This window comes from Microcebus murinus, chromosome 23 (genome assembly GCF_040939455.1).
Source record: "Microcebus murinus isolate Inina chromosome 23, M.murinus_Inina_mat1.0, whole genome shotgun sequence".
NCBI lineage: Eukaryota > Metazoa > Chordata > Mammalia > Primates > Cheirogaleidae > Microcebus > Microcebus murinus.
The window spans coordinates 7,227,794-7,245,904 of NC_134126.1; the positions used below are offsets into that span (position 1 = coordinate 7,227,794).

The 18,111-nt window shown below is 35.2% G+C and overlaps 1 non-coding gene across 1 annotated transcript; it reads right to left on the reverse strand.

Moving 5' to 3' along the window:
- Nucleotides 1-1,370: 1,370 nt before the first annotated feature.
- On the reverse strand, nt 1,371-1,501 carry LOC142864037 (small nucleolar RNA SNORA7). Its single transcript, XR_012914633.1, has one exon. It is a non-coding gene; the product is annotated as a small nucleolar RNA SNORA7 (small nucleolar RNA).
- Nucleotides 1,502-18,111: the final 16,610 nt, after the last annotated feature.

Below are 18,111 nucleotides of genomic sequence, written 5' to 3' on the forward strand. Positions count from 1 at the left end.
CCTAAATAACATAGTTAATATTCAGCTACTACTTCATAAATGACCTCACACCCTGATATGTAAGTGATTGGCAAACCAAGATAGAGAATAACTCTATGTGCTAAATGAAGTGTGCACAGAGAGAGAAATGATAAACAGAGGTTTAATGGGGGCTGCAGAATATGTGGGAGGGAAGACTTCAAATTCTTCAAAAGCACTGTAGCCTTAAAAATACTTAGTGTGCTCAACTTATATGCATACTTTTATATTAATTTTTCTGAAATTTAAAAAATAAATCTCATTTATTATTGACATTAAAATTCATATTTTAAATCTTTCTGTTTGAAGTAGTATTTAGTCTATTCTATGTTTCCTAAACAATTCATTTATGAATGAATGCTTAAATAGTAAGCATGTGTATACCATTTTTTTCTATCAGCAATTACCTTTCCTGCAATTCAGTTCATAAGCTGTTCAGGGCATATTTTCATGTCTCTACCTTTCTATTATTATTTCCTCAATTTCTTGTGTAAAAATTATGACTTATATTATGAAAAATTGGGTGATATAGAGGTGCTTCAGTGTAACAGATGGGTATCTAAAGCAGATCTAGAATAAAAGACAATGCATGAGATCCACCTTTGCATTCAGAAAAATCCTGATGTGATCTAGGAGGCACAAAGTTAACAACTTTTTTAAACAGCTACGCCAAGAAGTTTTTCTGTTGGCTTTATTTCATCTGTGATGTGAAAAAACATAACAATAGTTAGAAAAATAATCTCTGTAATATTATCAATATTATCATAGAAATTCCAGGTTCATAGTATGGTACAACCCAGTTTTTGAAAAGGTAAGTAAAAATATATAGTAAGTTATAAACATGATTAACACCTAACATACAATAGGATTGCTATTTGCTCTCACACTGCTTATTTTGTTGGTCATTACATTTCCAACATTTCACATGCGAGATTTTAAAGGATTATCAATAGATTGTTTCCCTGTGAATTATTTTTAATGGCTATTTTTTAAAAAAGATAAATTCACCTCAGGTCTTAACTATTATCACAATAATTTATAACTAAATGATCATTTTTAGCAATTCTAATTGTTCCTTTTAAACTAATAAAAATATACTCACTACACTTTTAAAATTTTATTTTATTTTGGTAAGAACACAACATGAGATCCATCCTCCTAGCAAAATTTTAAGTTTACAGTAAAATATTGGTACAATTTTATGATAGGTACAATTTTATACAGCACATCTCTAGAACTTATTCACCTTGCTTAACTGAAATTTTATATCATTGAATAGTACTTCCCTATTTCTAACACCTTACAACCCATGGAAACCACCATTTCACTGTTTGTTTGTTTGTTTGTTTTTACACTGTTGCAGAATGTCTTCCAATGGCAGCTACTGAGTAAGCTGGGAATGGAATGGGAATCTCTGCTAGACATGCTTTCCCTCTCATTTCCAAAGATAGTAGCCACTTTCCAGACACGATCCCAGGAGGTCTCAATTTTTGATTCAATGAAAAAATGACTATTTTGAACAAGTGGGACTGCATCAAATTAAAAAGATTCTGCTCTGCAAAGGAAACAACAGAGTGAAAAGGCAACCTATGGGATGGGAGAAAATATTTTCAAATCATATACTCATCACATAAATGACATACAGGCTTTCAAAAAAAGTTGAAGCTTTTACATAATAAGGTACCCCACTGAAGCAGAAATGAATGTGGTATGCTAGAGCAGCTACGCGCCCCAGTACAACTGAACACGCAAGCGCGCGCGCACGCGCGCACACACACACACACACACACACACACACACACACACACCCTAGCTTTCAATGTGAGTGTCACTAGCAACACTGGAAAGGAAATGTATCCCGGTAACAAATGTGCATGACAGTGCCTTGAAGGCTGCAACAGCAATTTCAAGGCTTCTTTGCCAAAGCAAACCCGGCTGTGTGAAGGGAGGGAGGCTCCCTGTCTATCATTTATTTCAATTTGTTTTCATAAATTTTAAATTATTTCTTCTCAAAGAATCATTAAGTTTTTGTTTGTCAATTGTTAAACTTATGTTGAAGAAAGCTGTTATGCACCAAAATCTTTTTCTCCAAATGTAGAATGTTGTACATAACAGATGGGCTAAAGCATTTTACAAATAATTCCAAATTACACTGTGTTTGCATAGTACTTAAATGAGACATTTCACAAAAATAAAAAGTTCTGCATTTTAAATGGAATCTAACCTATGCAAGATATTTTTTGAGTAGCTGTATTTAGAGGATCAATATATTCGTTTTGGAGGACTATCACTTTATATCAGACAAATTTTTAATCTTAATGCAAAAACCTTCCTTTTCATTTTAAGGCTGTGAGAACCAGTTACCAAGATACATTTGACTATTTTAAGAGTTGTTCCAAAAAAATTATCTTTCATCTCTTTTTGAATTTATTTATGTTAACAAGTGAAGTAATCTGGACCCAGATTCAATTGTAGTTTGATAATAGTAGTTTCCAATTGCATGTTTCTTTAAGAACCTGTGGATTTGAGAACTTATTAAACATTTAGTGCTCATAGGATTGTATTAAATACTTGCTGATTTTTAATACTTTATTCATCCTTTCAATGATATCTATATATCATATATACAAAACATTAATGAAAATACACCAATATAATATTTACTGATTGATATGCATAAAAATATGCCCCTTTAAAACAGGAGTGCTATTAAGTTTTATATGTGCTCCCTCTAATCCTCAGCACAACATCTTTTACTATAGTAGCTTCCATGAAAATCCATTGAAGAAACTCACCACAGAAAATAATAATGATATTAATAATTGTAATAAATTACTTATGACCCAGTAATAAGGAACATTGACAATTTTCAAGGCATTGTGTATGTATTGCCTTGTTTCATTCTCCAAAAACTTTATGAATCTATAATTAGTTAATATTATAATAACAGTTGTATAGGTAAAATACATCAGCTTAGACCAATTGGATTTAGAGTTTGTTGAGATGAAGAAACAATATAAACAGAGGCAGTTGAATTTCAAGTTGAATTCTGAAGTCTTTAATCAAAACAACATGTAGTAAAAGAATAAAGAACAACAAAGAAAGAATCTAAATAGTATTTCTTCCTTATCTCTCATCTGTTTATCTTTTTGGGCCTTTCTTTCTTGTCTCCTATTTTTTTCTATAAAAAACTTCCTCTTCTCTTCAATTCCCAAGAGACAATCTACATACTTTTAAAGGATACATTTCCACAATACAGTCCATTACACAAACAAACTCAACCATTCACTCAGCTCTGACCCCACATATTTGGGCGTGAGGTTTAACTGGCTCACTATTATAGATTTGCTCTCGTAACAATAAACTCCAGTCAGCGCACGTACTCGTGTGTGTGTGTGTGTGTGTGTGTGTGTGTGTGTGTGTGTGTGTTGGTGTAGAGGGCAGGGTCATATTCAATTAGTAAAGCTGATGAGAGCTCACCCCTGTTCAATATGGTGACACTATGGTGCTAGGTCTAAATGCCAAGAATGTTTGTGATTCCTGTAAAAAGAGAAGAGAACAACAATGAATATAATTATGATGTTATAGCTTCTAAGACTTTTATTTTCATTATTGAATACAATTTACATATAATAAAATGTAATGATCTGAAGCATGTAGTTGCTAGTTTTGATATCAGGACATACACACATACCCCAAACCCAAGTAAAGATATAAAATATTTCCACATCCCAGAACATTATTGTGCCTTTTCTAGTAGTTTCTCCCCAGCCCCTGAACTAAGCATTTTCTTACTTCTATCACCACTATTCTCCTTTCATGTTAATGAAAAAATACAGTATGTATTTCTGTGCCTGATATTTCTTATTCAGTATAATATTTTTCTGATTCACTCATATTGTTTCATTTAGGAGTGGTTCACTTATTTGTATTGCTGAGTAGTATTCCATTGTATGATTATTACACAAAAAATTAATCCATGTGTTGTTTGTGGGTGTTTGGGTTGTTTCTAGGATGTAGCTATTATGTATAAAGCTGCTGTGAATATTCTGTACAGTTCTTTTTGTGGACACATATTTTCATCACATTTGGAACAATTTCATGATTCTATAGCAGTCTAGGAGCAACGAGTAGAAAAGAGCGATGGTTTTAGTTAAATATAAGGAAGATTTTTGAAACTATAGTGACAAAAAAATGTAATAAGGTGTCTCATTGTCCAGTTATCTCTGCATCATTTAAAGGTTGAAATAGAAGCTGAAAAAATATCTGAAGTGTTTGGAGGAATTTTGCATTTGTAGGAGTCATACTAGTTACTTTCTTTGTACTTTTTCAGCTCTAATGTTCTAAAATGATAGGATTAGGTTATAGTACACTTAGATTGAGTATATTTGAAACATTTGCTTGATGTTTTAGAGCAGATAATTTCTCTAATGAAAATTATATGTTTTTATAGGCAAACAAATTAAGAAATGAAAATAGTTAAAGAACGTAAGTCACATGTTAACTCTACTGAGAGGAAATTTATAAGTCATTGAGTTTGGGAAAATATAGCAATTGTTACACTACAAATTAACTTATACAAGATTTTTCACAGAGAATAAATTTTTCAGTGTTCAAACATTTTTTTCCATAAAAAATACAATTATTTTGAATGTTAAGAGATACTCAGCATCAGCAAATAATAAAGTATAATTTTTAGAGATTGCCCATAATTTAACCTTGAAGTGTACATTTTAGAAAGTACAATATCTGTATATATGCAATTCTCAGGACATTATTGCACTGCTAGTATTCATATACAAAGATCTTACATCTATGTTTCATATTAAGGAAAGAAAAAAGGTGTTCCCAAATGACCATGTAAAGCTGCAGTCCCCAACCCCTGGGCCTCAGACAGGTATGGGCCCATGGCCTACTAGGAACAGAGCTGCACAGCAGGAGGTGAGCGGCTGCTAGTGAGCTGAAGCTTCATCTGTATTTACAGCCACTCCCATCACTCGTATCACTGCATAAACTCCACCTCCTGTCAGATCAGCGACAGCATTAGATTCTCATGGGAACACGAACAACCCTACTGTAAACTGCACATGTGAGGGATCCAGGCCGCACGTTCCCTATGAGAATCTAAGGCCTGATGATCTGAGGGGGAGCTGGGGCGGTGATGCTAGTGCTGGGGAGCAGCTGCAAATATAGGTTGTCATTAGCAGAGAAAAAAATGCACAGAAAATGTAATGCACTTGAATCATCCTGAAACCATCTTCCCTCAGCCCCCCTGTTGGTGGAAAAATTATCTTCCATGAAACTGGTCCCTGGGGCCAAAATGGTTGGGGACTACTGCTATAAAGCATAAAAATAAAAATTGAAATTTATGAAGCTGTGGAGCTATGATTTACTAAACTTAAAGTTTCTATTTTTTCTCACATCAACAAATTGTAAAGTCTTATTTAACAAAGTGACTTTGATCTGTGTGAATGTCCTTTCAAAATATTCTGGTAATGTGACTCAGCAGCAGGGCTCTTGCCAGTGCCTCAAACTACAGCAAGGAACTCTACAACATGCAATTGTTCTGTGAGAGTCCTCTGTGGGAAGTAGAAATGAACAATGTGTTGAAATGTAAATTTCCTTCAGATTCTTACAAATCCTGCTCTACAGGGATTGCACTTTTCAAAGGAATCTTCTACATTTACTACTCCACTTGTTAAATTGCAACTGCCTAGGCCAGGATTTGTCAAATGATCAGAGAACTGTCGCTACAAGCTAAAGCAGGCATGTTCCCACCCTTGTTACACCACACCCCTTCTACCTAACACTAAAAGAGTATATGTGGAAAGTGTTGTGAGAGAGACTGTGAAACTGCACTTTTTAAAAATATTTCCAATGTCTTAATACCATAAAAAGTTAATAGCCAGGACCATTCTTAAGAAAGCTAAAAGCCAAGGATAAATCCCACTGTATACACTGTTCATATCCCCTTCCTCAGCCCATTCTAATGTATTTATACAGAGAAGTTATGTGACGCAATTTTGAATTCAAATATAATTTAAAGGGCAAAAATAATTTTAAAGGGCAAAAATTCTTTAAGATACTGATAATTTTGTTCTCAGCTATAATGATGGTGTAGAGGTAATGTATAGACTGGTACTAGGATTTGTATGAACCTCAGAGATGTTTCCTTTTGAGCATCAAATACTGTAGATCATTTTATTCCCCAGTGGATATACTCACCATACAGTATGGTTATTCATGGCACTTTAATGGATTTCTTAAGTGTTTTTCAGAACCCTAAGGGCCCTATAGAATTTCATCTCATGTGGTGGATGACATGAAGAAGAATTTTCTGCCCTTTCATTACCATTCCTGCCTACCAACAAGAACATCTGGTTGGCCTGCTTTGATATGATTCACTTACAGTATTTCCACCTAAGAAAGAATCGTATAGTTAATATAAACATATTAACACGGAGATACACATACACGCCCCAACTGTGTATCAGTTTGATGTTGCTATCTCATCTACAATATGTATGAGTCAGCAAATCACTCTGATATTTCATTACAAATCTGGGAAGGTTTCTAATTATAGGGAGAGTCATCTATATCTATATTAATATCTATGTCTGTATATGGAGCTATAAAAGTAGTTTATATTTAACTTATTAATTACAGATCTATCATTCTTTTTTCTTGTAATGATATGCTTCTATCATTATCTAGTATTTGTGACTACTACACTTGATATGGGAAGCCATGGGGCATTTGGAAAAGCAGACATAATCTGATTTATGATATAAGTGTATCAATTTGACCACTATGCTATAAATTGAATATAGAGTATTAATTATAAAATCATGGAAAACCACTGCCAAACTTCCTGTACAGTACGGGTAGGAATGCCAGTGGCGTGAACAGTGGGATAGTATTGGGAGTGAGGAACAGCAGTTGGGTTATGCATATATTTAGAAGTAAAAGACTAGATTTCCAAAAGATTAAATATGGCATGTGGCAGCATTAGAGATACTGATAGCTAAAACTGTATGGCACAAATATTGGGTATAGAACAAACAGAATTTGTAGGTATGATGGTTACAGGGTTGAAGGGTGAGTAACAGAGGAAAGAGTGTCTCAGTGGAAATGGTGACATTAACTGAGATTGTGGAAACTGGGAAAGCAGTTTTAAAGGTTTGTTTTCAATAAAATCTTTACCTATAAATCTTAGTTGTTAAGCCTAATAAGTTCAATATTCTACTTCTAAAAAAGTTCCATCTTAATGATTTAAAATAACTTTTTCTGAAGAATTACTATTATAGAGTCCTAAGTCCTGAGGTAGGAGCTGGGTAATACTGGCCGGGCTCAGGTCCCCTGGACTCGGTTATATATCTCTGTGCTATTTGGTGACACGTTTTGAAACCAATATCTTGCCCTATGGTAGTGGAGCAGTCCCAAGATAAAAAGCAGCAAGTTTAACTGAGAAAATAACAATAAAGAAAGAAAGAATAAAAGTTAAAGTCAAAAAACAAGGCAATGTATATTTTTATATACCTGCATATATTCTGGATCTTAGTAATTAAAATATGTGAGACTCTATTTTTTAATAAAAATAGCATTACTTAAAGTTTGTATATTTAATATTCAAGAGTAGTTCCCTTATTTAAAATGTAGCTTTGGGGAAGTAAACTAAATAAAAATTACATTATATGAAATCCCCAGAAGAATGAGAAGATTTTATGTTATATTCTTAACTCTACCCCATGGCTATATTTAATTAAGAAATATCTTGTATGTTTTTTAATAAGTTGTAAATTCTCAACACACACACACACACACACACACACACACATAGTCTCTCTCATGCATGTACACTAAGACAGCCTCAAGATTGTTATGTCCACTGATGAAGTTTACATGAATTCAAAAAGTAAAACATATTTTCAGAATTTTAAAAATAAAAGAATTGGTAAAGATAAAGACTTTGAAGATATGATTATTTCTTAAAAGAACAGAGTAATTTCTCAAAATTTGTTGAAGGAAGAACAATTAAGTCCCCATTTTTTTTTCAAATATATCCTCCCACTATTTCTCCCAAAACTTAATGACTTCAAACAATTATTTAATTAGCTCACAATTCTCGGGTTTGTAATTTAGGCCAACTTAGACTGTACAATTCATCTGGTTTTGACACAGGGCTTTTTCATTTCTGTGTTCAGCTGTGGGAGGTGGGCTAAGCAGCTCTGCTATTCAGGATTGGCTGAGTGCTGGTTCAGAATACTAAAACCACTGACTTTGACCTTGGGACTTGGCAGTGAGCAGAGGTAGAAGACAGTGAGAATATTGTTAGGGAAAGCTAGAAAAACAGAAAAGTTATTTTTGGAGGTTATGGAAAATGTAACCATTTTAAGGTAGTACTTCTATGAAAACCCATCTAAACCATCCTCAAAATTCTCCATATGGAAGGCAGATTTTTAAATCTTCTTTTGCCCTTAGGTGTCTTGCTTTTCTAGACTGTTTTGTTTTAAAATAGTCAATGTAAAGAGATAATTAGTTTGCTGTGATGAACTTCAGAATTAATGGAGATTTCTAAAAAATTGTTTAACTGTGCTCAATTATGTTTCTATAGAATAGTCTGTTCATATTTAAAATGAAAGTCTGAGTATTTTATATGTTTATTGACTGTATGTTTATTGACCATTAGTCTATCTTCTTTTATTGACCATTAGTTTATTGACCATTAGTTTATTGACCATATGTTTATTGACCATTAGTCTGTCTTCTTTTCAAAAGTTTCTGTCCATGTCTTTTGCCCACTTTTTAATAGGGTTGTTTGATTTTTTTCTTGCTGATTTGCCTGAGTTCTTTATAGATTCTCATTACCAGCCCATTATTGGATGTGTAGCATATAAATATGTTCTCCCATTCTGTAGGTTGTCTTGTTTCCTTCCCCATCAGAAGCTTTTTAATTTGATCAGGTCCCATTTATTTATTTTTGTTGCTGTTGTGATTGTCTTTGGAGTCATCTTCATAAATTCTTTGCATAGGCCCATGTCTATAAGATATTTTCCAACATTTTCTTCTAGAATTCTTATACTTTCATGCCTTAGGTTTAAGTCTGTTATCCATCATGACTTGATTCTTGTGACAGGTAAGAGGTGTGGATCTTGTTTCAGTCCTTTACATGTGGCTATCTAATTTTCCCAGCACCATTTATTGAATAAGGATTCTTTTCCCCAGTGTATGTTTTTGTTTGCTTTGTCAAAGATCAGATGGCTGTATGAGGGTGGTTTTATATCTGGGTTCTCTGTTGCATTCCACTGGTCTGTGTTTCTGTTCTTGTGCCTGTATCATTCTGTTTTGTTTACTACACACTTGTAGTATAGCTTGAAGTCTGTCTGGTATTAATAAAGTGATGCCTCCTAATTTGTTATTTTGCTTAAGGTTGCTTTGATTATACAAGCTCTTCTCTGGTTCTGAACAAAGCAGTTATTTTTTCTAGATCTACAAAAGGTGATGTTGGTATTTTAATAGGGATCACATTGAATCTGTAGATGACTTTGGAAGTATAAACATTTTAACAATGTTGACTGTGTTGATCCATGAGCAAGGTAAGTTTTTCCATCTGTTTGTGTCCTCTGCTATTTTCTTCCTTAGTGTTTCGTAGTTCTCCCTGTAGAGGTCTTTCACCTCCTCAGTTAAATATATTCCTAGGTACTTTTTTTTTCTTTGTTGCTATTGTGAAAGATATTGACTCTTTGATTTGGTTCTCAGCTTGACTGTTGTTGGCATACATTAATGCTACTGATTTGTTTACATTGATTTAGTAACCTGAAACTTTGCTGAATTATGTGTCAATTCCAGTAGTCTCTTAGCAGAATCTTTGGGGTTTTCTAGATATAAGATCATGTCATCAGCAAAGAACAATAATGTGACTTCTTTTGCCCCCATTTGGATGCCCTTGACTTCCTTTACTTGTCTAATTGTTCAACATCTCGAATCATCAGGGAAATTCAAATTAAAACCACAATGAGATACCACTTAACTGCAGTGAGAATGGCTTTTGTCAAGAAGTATTAAAATAACAAATGTCAGTGAAGATATGGCTCTCCATATCTTCACTTCTACTCATACACTACTGGTGGGACTGCAAACTAGTCCGACCTCTGTGGAAAGAGGTACGGCAAAGAACTAAAAGTAAAACCACTGTTTGATCTAGGAATCCCAGGACTGGGTATTTACTCAAAGGAAAAAGACACATGTTATAAAAAAGATATCTGCACTCACATGTTTATAGCAGCACAATTCACAACTGCAAAGATACAAATTAATACATGAGTGGATTAATAAAATGTGGTATATGTATACCATGGAGTACTATTCAGACTTAAGAAATGATGAACCTTTTGTACTAATATAGATGGAACCGGAGGCCATTCTATTAAGTGAAGTATCACGAGAATGGAAAAACCAACACCACACGTACTCACCCTTAAATTGGGACTAATTGATCAACACTTACATGCACATGTAAAAGTAAAATTCACTTGGGATTGGGTAGGTGGGAAGGGGGAGGAAGGATGAGTAAATTCACACCTAATAGGTGGGGTGCATGCTGTCTGGGGGATGGGCACACTTGTAGCCTTGAATTCAGCAGTGCAAAGGCAATTTATGTGAGCAAAGCATTTGTAATATTCTGAAAAAAATAGAATCACAAGTCACTATAAAAAATAAAATAAAATGAAAGTCTAGGCAATCGACTTTTAAAAAACTAGTTCTGTGATCTTCAATGCCAGTGCTGTGGAACTTATTTTTTATAGTATCTTCTGTTTAGTGAAGCAGCTGAATATAGGGCCACTTCTCTTAAAGAAATTTTCTTTTTGACCTGACCTGAAAATTTAGATACGACCATGTGTCTATTACTGATCTTATGCAAGGATGCAGGCAAAATGATGAAAGAACCCTACTCAATGAAAGTAGGGAGGAAGTGTTGGTGAGGCCCACTCTGTCAGCTGGTTTATTATTGGGAATATTTTCTTACTATGGGTGGTAGATTGCTGGTGCCTGTAGCCTCTGAAGGTAGTGGGTTTCAAATGCTAATAGTCTGCTTTGGTTTAGGGATTCTAATGGAAATACTCCAAAAATGTCCAATATGGTTTATACTTATTTCTGTGGAAACAGCCCAAGTGCCCATCAATCCAAGAATGGATTAATAAAATGTGGTATATGTATACCATGGAGTACTATTCAGCTCTAAGAAACAATAGTGATATAGCACATCTTATATTTTCCTGGTTAGAGCTGGAACCCATACTACTAAGTGAAGTATCCCAAGAATGGAAAAACAAGAAACAGATATATTCTCCAGCAAACTGGTATTAACTGAGTAGCACCTAAGTGGACACATAGGTACTACAGTAATAGGGTATTGGGCAGGTGGGAGGGGGGCGGGTATATACATACCTAATGAGTGAGATGTGCACCATCTGGGGGATGGTCATGATGGAGACTCAGACTTTTGGGGGGAGGGAGGGAAATGGGCATTTATTGAAACCTTAAAATCTGTACCCCCATAATATGCCGAAATAAAAAAAAGGAAAAAAAAATAAGTGTCATCATTGGGCTTCCTCCAGGATCTATCCTACTTACAGGTTATATGGTGAAATTTAAGAGGCAAAAGTGCATTAGCATCCATTATGTTTTCAAGGTTGACGTGAGATACCAGGCACAATTGTAAATCACACACATTGTTGGCACACACTTCCAGGCCAGCTTACATTGTTGGCATGTGGTAGCAACCGGTATCTCAGTTTTCCTAGATCTCACCAGATCTTTTGCCTCAAATTCTGAGTCCTAAGTCCAAAACATAAGGAACTCCACAGTGAAGACAGCCAGCTCCTTCTGCTGGTTCCCCACTTAGTCAATATTGAAGACAATGAGAGATGATGTGGATCTCAATTTGTTCTTCTGGGTTCCAGGTTGACCTCACCTTCCCCTCCTTGACATTCAAATTTTCATTCTGTCTAATGAGTTCTACTGATCTGTAGAGATGTAAGGCCCAACACCATAGGTAATGGTCAGATATAACAGCATTCAACAGAGTTATTTACAAGCTTCCATAATTGCTTAAAGTATAAACTATAATTGTTCCCTGTGATAAGTCCTTAACTTTACATCATTCATGACTATTATGTTTCCTTTATAAAACATTTAAGGAATATACCACAATGATTAAAAATGGGCACTTTTGGATTCAACTCTTTGAGATTGTATCCAAACCTTAGCTGTTTACTGGTCATGTGACCATAGACAAGTTCCTTAGCCTCTGTGTGCCTCAGTTTTTGCATTTGGAAAACAGGGATGCCCTGTTGCATCAACTAATACATGTAAGAACTTAAAATATAACCAGTAAATATTAGTTACTATCATTATTTACTAGTTGTGAAACTGTATATTGTTTCAGAAAAAAGAGACATTAATTCACCCTTGCTGCCTTCAATTTGTTTGAATCTTCCTAATATTTGTGTAATGTGACTATGTCTAAGTCCTTGTTTCCAATTTCAATGGTCTCCTTTATGCTTATCTTCATCTGTTTAATTATCATTTGAGATACAGTAATATAACCATCTAAGCTGAAGTAGCTATCTATTCGAAAATCAGAAAACTTGTTTCTCTAGCATTTAGCACAGTGCCTAGATATGCAGTGCCATTCAACATGTTTTTGAATGAATTAATAGATTATTCTATTTAAATTATGTAATGATTAATATCCCTATTAATAATACCCCTAACTTTATATTTAAGAAACTGTATGGAACTATTAAAAACACCTCTTTAAAAAATAAAGCTTAATAATCATTACTCACTATCTTAAGAGAGAAAAGACTTGTGTTTTTTTTATATCTTTATATTATTCTCTTCATTTATATCATACTCTCTATACCTTTGAATAAAACTTGAGGCGCACTTCAAATTATATAGCATAAATATGAAAGGCACAGGGTTTGTTGAGTACTGCTTCTGAAATCAAGGTAGGATAATTATACCTGTATTTTTAGCCAAAGGTATCTCCAGAAGCTCAGTTGAATAAATTAAACACAAATTTCAAAAAGCTACTTACAGAGGTAACTACCACTATTCTAAGTCATCTGGTCAGCTAGACAAGATTCTAGTTCTAGTCAGAAAAAATATAAATTTAATTGTATGTGTTTTCTAATACTGAAGAGGAGAATCTAATGTACAATATTGACTGTCTTTCTGTATATAAAATAAATTTCTTATCAGTTTATTTTGGAGTCTTCATTAATAATTTTAAGGAGCAGTGTCTTATAGTAAGGCAGTAATAATTCCCTTGCTGGCAGATTTCTCATCAATAAGGATGGGTCAATGACTAATAGACCACACTATAGAAAAAGAAACTAATGGTTAATGGTTTAGTGACTGGATCACTTGATTACTCTAATGGTTGGCAGCTGTGTTAGTCTGTTTAAGTGGTTGCAACAGGCTACTATAGACGGGGTAGTTTTTAAAAACATATACATATGTGTGTGTATGTGTGTGTATGTATATGTGTGTGTGTGTATGTATGTGTGTGTGTGTGTGTGTGTGTGTATCACAGTTTTGGAGACTAGAAAGACCCAGATGAGGTACTGGTGGATTCTGCATCTGGTGAGGGCTGGCTTCCTGGTCCCCTGGTGGCTGCCTTTTCCCTGTGGCCTCACATAGCACATGCGGCAGATGAGCTCTCTGGGAGTCTCTTTCATAAGGGAACTGATCCTATCCATTAGGGCTTCACCCTCATAAGCTAATCATCTCCCAAAGGAACCACCTCTAAATACCATGAAATTGGAGCTAAGATTTCAACATATGGGTTGGAGGTGGGAGGACACAAACATTCAGTCTATAGTATTCTGCCTCTGACTACCCTCTCAATTCATGTCCTTCTCAGACACCATCAACTCAAAAGTCTAAGTGTCGTCTAAATATCTGTTAAATCATATGAGTGAGACTCAAGGTACAATTTATCCTGAGGCAAATATCTCTTCACTTGTGAACTTGTGAAATCAAACAAGTTATATGCTTCCAAAATACAATGGTGTGACAAACATAGGACAGACATTCTTATTCCAAAAGGGTGAAATAGGAAATGAGAAAGAAGTAACAGGTCCTAAGCAAGTCCAAAACACACATTTCATTAGATCTTAAGGTTGAAGACTAATCCTCTTTGTCTTGATCCTCTGTCCTCAGTCCCTCTGGGGTAGAGTTCTTACCTTCTGGACTCAGGGCTTGGAGGTCTGACTTTCCAGACCCTCTGGAGTGGGGATCCTGATTCCATAGCTTTGCTTGGTAGCCGTTGGGCCCCCAAAGCTCTAGGCAGCCCTAACCCCATGGCTTTGGGTGGCCCCACCTTCATGACTTGGCTAGATGGCCCTAGAATGGCTCTCTGGCTGGGCCCCACCCCCACGGCTTCCCAGATGCTTGGTCCTATCCTGCTAAATCTAGGGGGAGGCAAACATGCCCTAGGGCTCTGCCCTGTACACACAAGTACCTTTCCGCACCACAGAGACTCTGCCAAAGTTTGCTGCTTATGTCCCCCAGGGGGGCCACCACTGACCTTTCCCATACCTGTGGCCACAAGAGCTAGACCTGGCGTCTAAGGAGTGCAACTTCAGAGAGGATCCTACAATGCACTATGCAACTAGGCTCTGCAGGCATGGCTGGGCCTTCCTTTGCATTCTTCTATTTTTTTGAACAGTAGCTCCTGACTTCTGTTGAGATGGGTAGTACATATTAATCTACCCAAAGCCTTGATGGATAGCTCCAGGCTTCTGTTGGGATAGCTGACTAATCTCCTTGTCAAGTGATTGTTCAGCCACAGTCTTAGTGTTCTCTCCCAAATGGGCTTTCTCATTTTTTGCAATATGGACAGGCTGAGAATTTTTCAATAAGTTCTGCTTCCTTTCTGATGAACAATTTCATCTTTAAGTCATTTCTTCTACTTGCATTTTACTATGCATTGTATGAGAAACTAAGCCACTCCTTCAACACTTCACTCAAAAATTTCCTCGGTCAAATATCTAATTATATCCCTCAACAGTTCTATTTCCCACAAAATGCTAGAATGTGAACATGATTCTACCAAGGTTGGCCTTTCCTCTAGTTTCCAATAATATATTCCTCATATTATCTGTAACTTAATCCAAATGGCTTTTATCATCCATATTTCCACCAACATTTCATTTAAAATAAGTAGGTATTCTCTAAGAAGAGTCAGGCTTTCTACATACCTCTCCTCTTTTCTTTCTCAGCTCTCAACAAAAGAGCACTTAGTTTGCCCAGGGCAATGACGGCTTTTTCTATCATGCACCACTAAACTATTCTGGCCTCTACCAATTACCCAGTTTCAAAGCTGTGTCTGAATTTTTAAGTATTTGTTAAAGCAACACCCCACTTCTCAGTACTCTTTTCCCACTGATAACACGTGGGTTTTGCTTTGAGCCAAATTAATCTCTCTTATTTTTGACTGTGATTTAGGTACAGTGAATCTACCTCTGATCACAGGAGAACCCCTGTGACTTAAGGCAGGCTCCCAATGATGACATTGTTTTATTTTGGCTTGAATTATGTCCCAATTTCACCAAATGAGAATGAGGCAACCAACATGCTTATATCAGGTGGCTGGGAATTGTTACAGCATATTTGATTTTTTGTTGTTGTTTTTTTCTTTCAATAAGGAAAGAAACAACATGGACCATGCTTTCTCATCTGGAAGGGAGAGTAGACAGAGTCCCCTCTACACAGAGTTATCTCTCTGATGATACTATTTGAATCACTTTTTCTGGACCCAGTCTTCCTGTATACTCCATAAGATACAAAATTTCCTCTGCCAATTTTGGTGGATTTGAAATATTTTGTATCTTTTATTAACTTGTTTTTACTAGTTTGAGAGATTTCCTCTTTCTTGCTATAGTAGGCAAAAAAAATAGTCTCAAAGATATCATGTCTTAATTGCTGGAACCTGTAAATATTAGCTTATAAGGACAAATGGTACTTCGCAGATATGATTAAATTAACAATCCAGAACTCTGCGGATGTCATTAAATTAATGAGCTTGAGATGGCACAATTATTCAGATGGGCCCTAAATGCAATCACAAGTGTTCTGTGAGAGAGGCAGGGGGATATTGAATAGACAGAGGAGGAGAAGGTGATGTAAAGGCAGGGACAGAGCTTGGAATGATGCAGTCAGAAGCCAAGGATCACCACAGCCAGGAGAAGCTGAGCTGAAAAGACAAAAAATAGATTCTCCCAAAGAGCCTTCAGAGGGACTATGGCCTTACCCACATCTTAATTATGGCCCAGTGAGAAAAAATTTAGATGTATTCCCTCCAAAGCAACAAGAGAATACATTTATGTTTGTGTTAATTTGTTACAAAACGTGTTGTAATTTGTTATGGATGCCACAGGAATATAATACATTTCTAATTAAAATATTTCTATTTAAAATGGAGTCAAGAATCAAACACAGGTCAGTTTAACACCAAGGATTTGCCACAGTTCATCAGTCAAAGGAGATAGGATACAGACAACAGAGACAAACACTATTTTGAAATATTTTGATATAGGTGTGTGTGTATATATACATTTTTGTCTCTTTTTTCTCTGTTTAGAGAAATAGATACATAGATAGAATATTTTTGTGCATTTTCCAGAAATTCTAATGTTTCTGACCAAGAGCTTTATGTATTTCTTTTTTTATTATTAGAGAAGTATTTTCTGCATAAGCTTTATGTTAAATTGCTTTTATCAGTAAGATTTTTTGATGTGCTGTTATTATGGTTGTGTCCCTTTAAATTTTTAATCTTCTGTTTTATTCCATCCCATCTTTTTTTCTCAATGCTCAAATTATAGTTCTGACTTGCCTCAAAATTTGCAGCTCTCCAGATCCCAAAGAGATCAAAAGAGTAATGTGTGTTTACATCTCAATATCAGTCTCTTCTGGAAACCATTCTCGATGCTTCCTTATGTGCTTAAAGCACACTTCACATTCTGCAGCACAAGTATGAATTAGAATACATTTACATGAAAATAAAAAAAAAATTCAGTACCAGTCTATTTCATTAAAATACATGGACATAAACTAAGTTTTGACGATTTTGTTTAGAATTTTCTGCACATATTAATTACATTTTATAGAAAAATTCAGCTGGGCAGCTAACATACTGGATTTCAGCAGTACCTTTTTGTGTAAAGTTTTGCCGACTTATATATCACATAAAAATACAGTGGAAATACAATAAAATATTTTTTATTTGATTTTGGGGAAAATAAAATACCAAAGTTCACAAAATAAAAGTCATGGTTAAAATAAGCTGTGTATTTGATGTTTCTATTATTTATTGTCAACAAAAATTAAAATGCTTGTCCATTCACAATGATATTTTTACATTTTGGATATAATTTCTAAAACGTGGCATGTGATCATTCAGGCCACATTGGCCTTTATCAAGTTTCTGTTTTTTGCATACTGTAAACACATCCTTCTGGGAACCGCGGCAATTGCTGTTCTCTTTATGGAAACCGTCGCCCCTGGGCCTGCCCTTTACTCCCCAGCAAGGCCTTCTTCCGGCTGCAACACTCTTCCTTACACTCTACCTTCTTATCTGAGTGCTAGGTTTTCTTTTCACTGGCTATGTAATTTAGTATATATTTGTTGCTTTTAACAGGTTATCTCCTCACCCTCCCTCCACACACCCTCCTCTCCTGAGTCACACATGTTACTGTACAGAGCAAACAGTGGCTGTTGTATACACTTCTTTATCTCTAGCACTTAAGACATAATCGGAACAAATTGAGGGCTCAATAATTTGATTGAATTAATAAAATGATGGCTTCCTTTAAAATGTATTTATATTTAACAAATATTTAACATGAATACATACATATATAAAGATCAATATCTTGAAAACATATTTACTCACCACCATCAGCTCTATTAAATCTTCATGTCATGTATTACAGATGGTGTTGAAACCTACTGCGTGCATACCCCTGCCCAATACCATGTACCTTCATCCTTTCCCAGATGATAAATAGCAGCATTACTTTT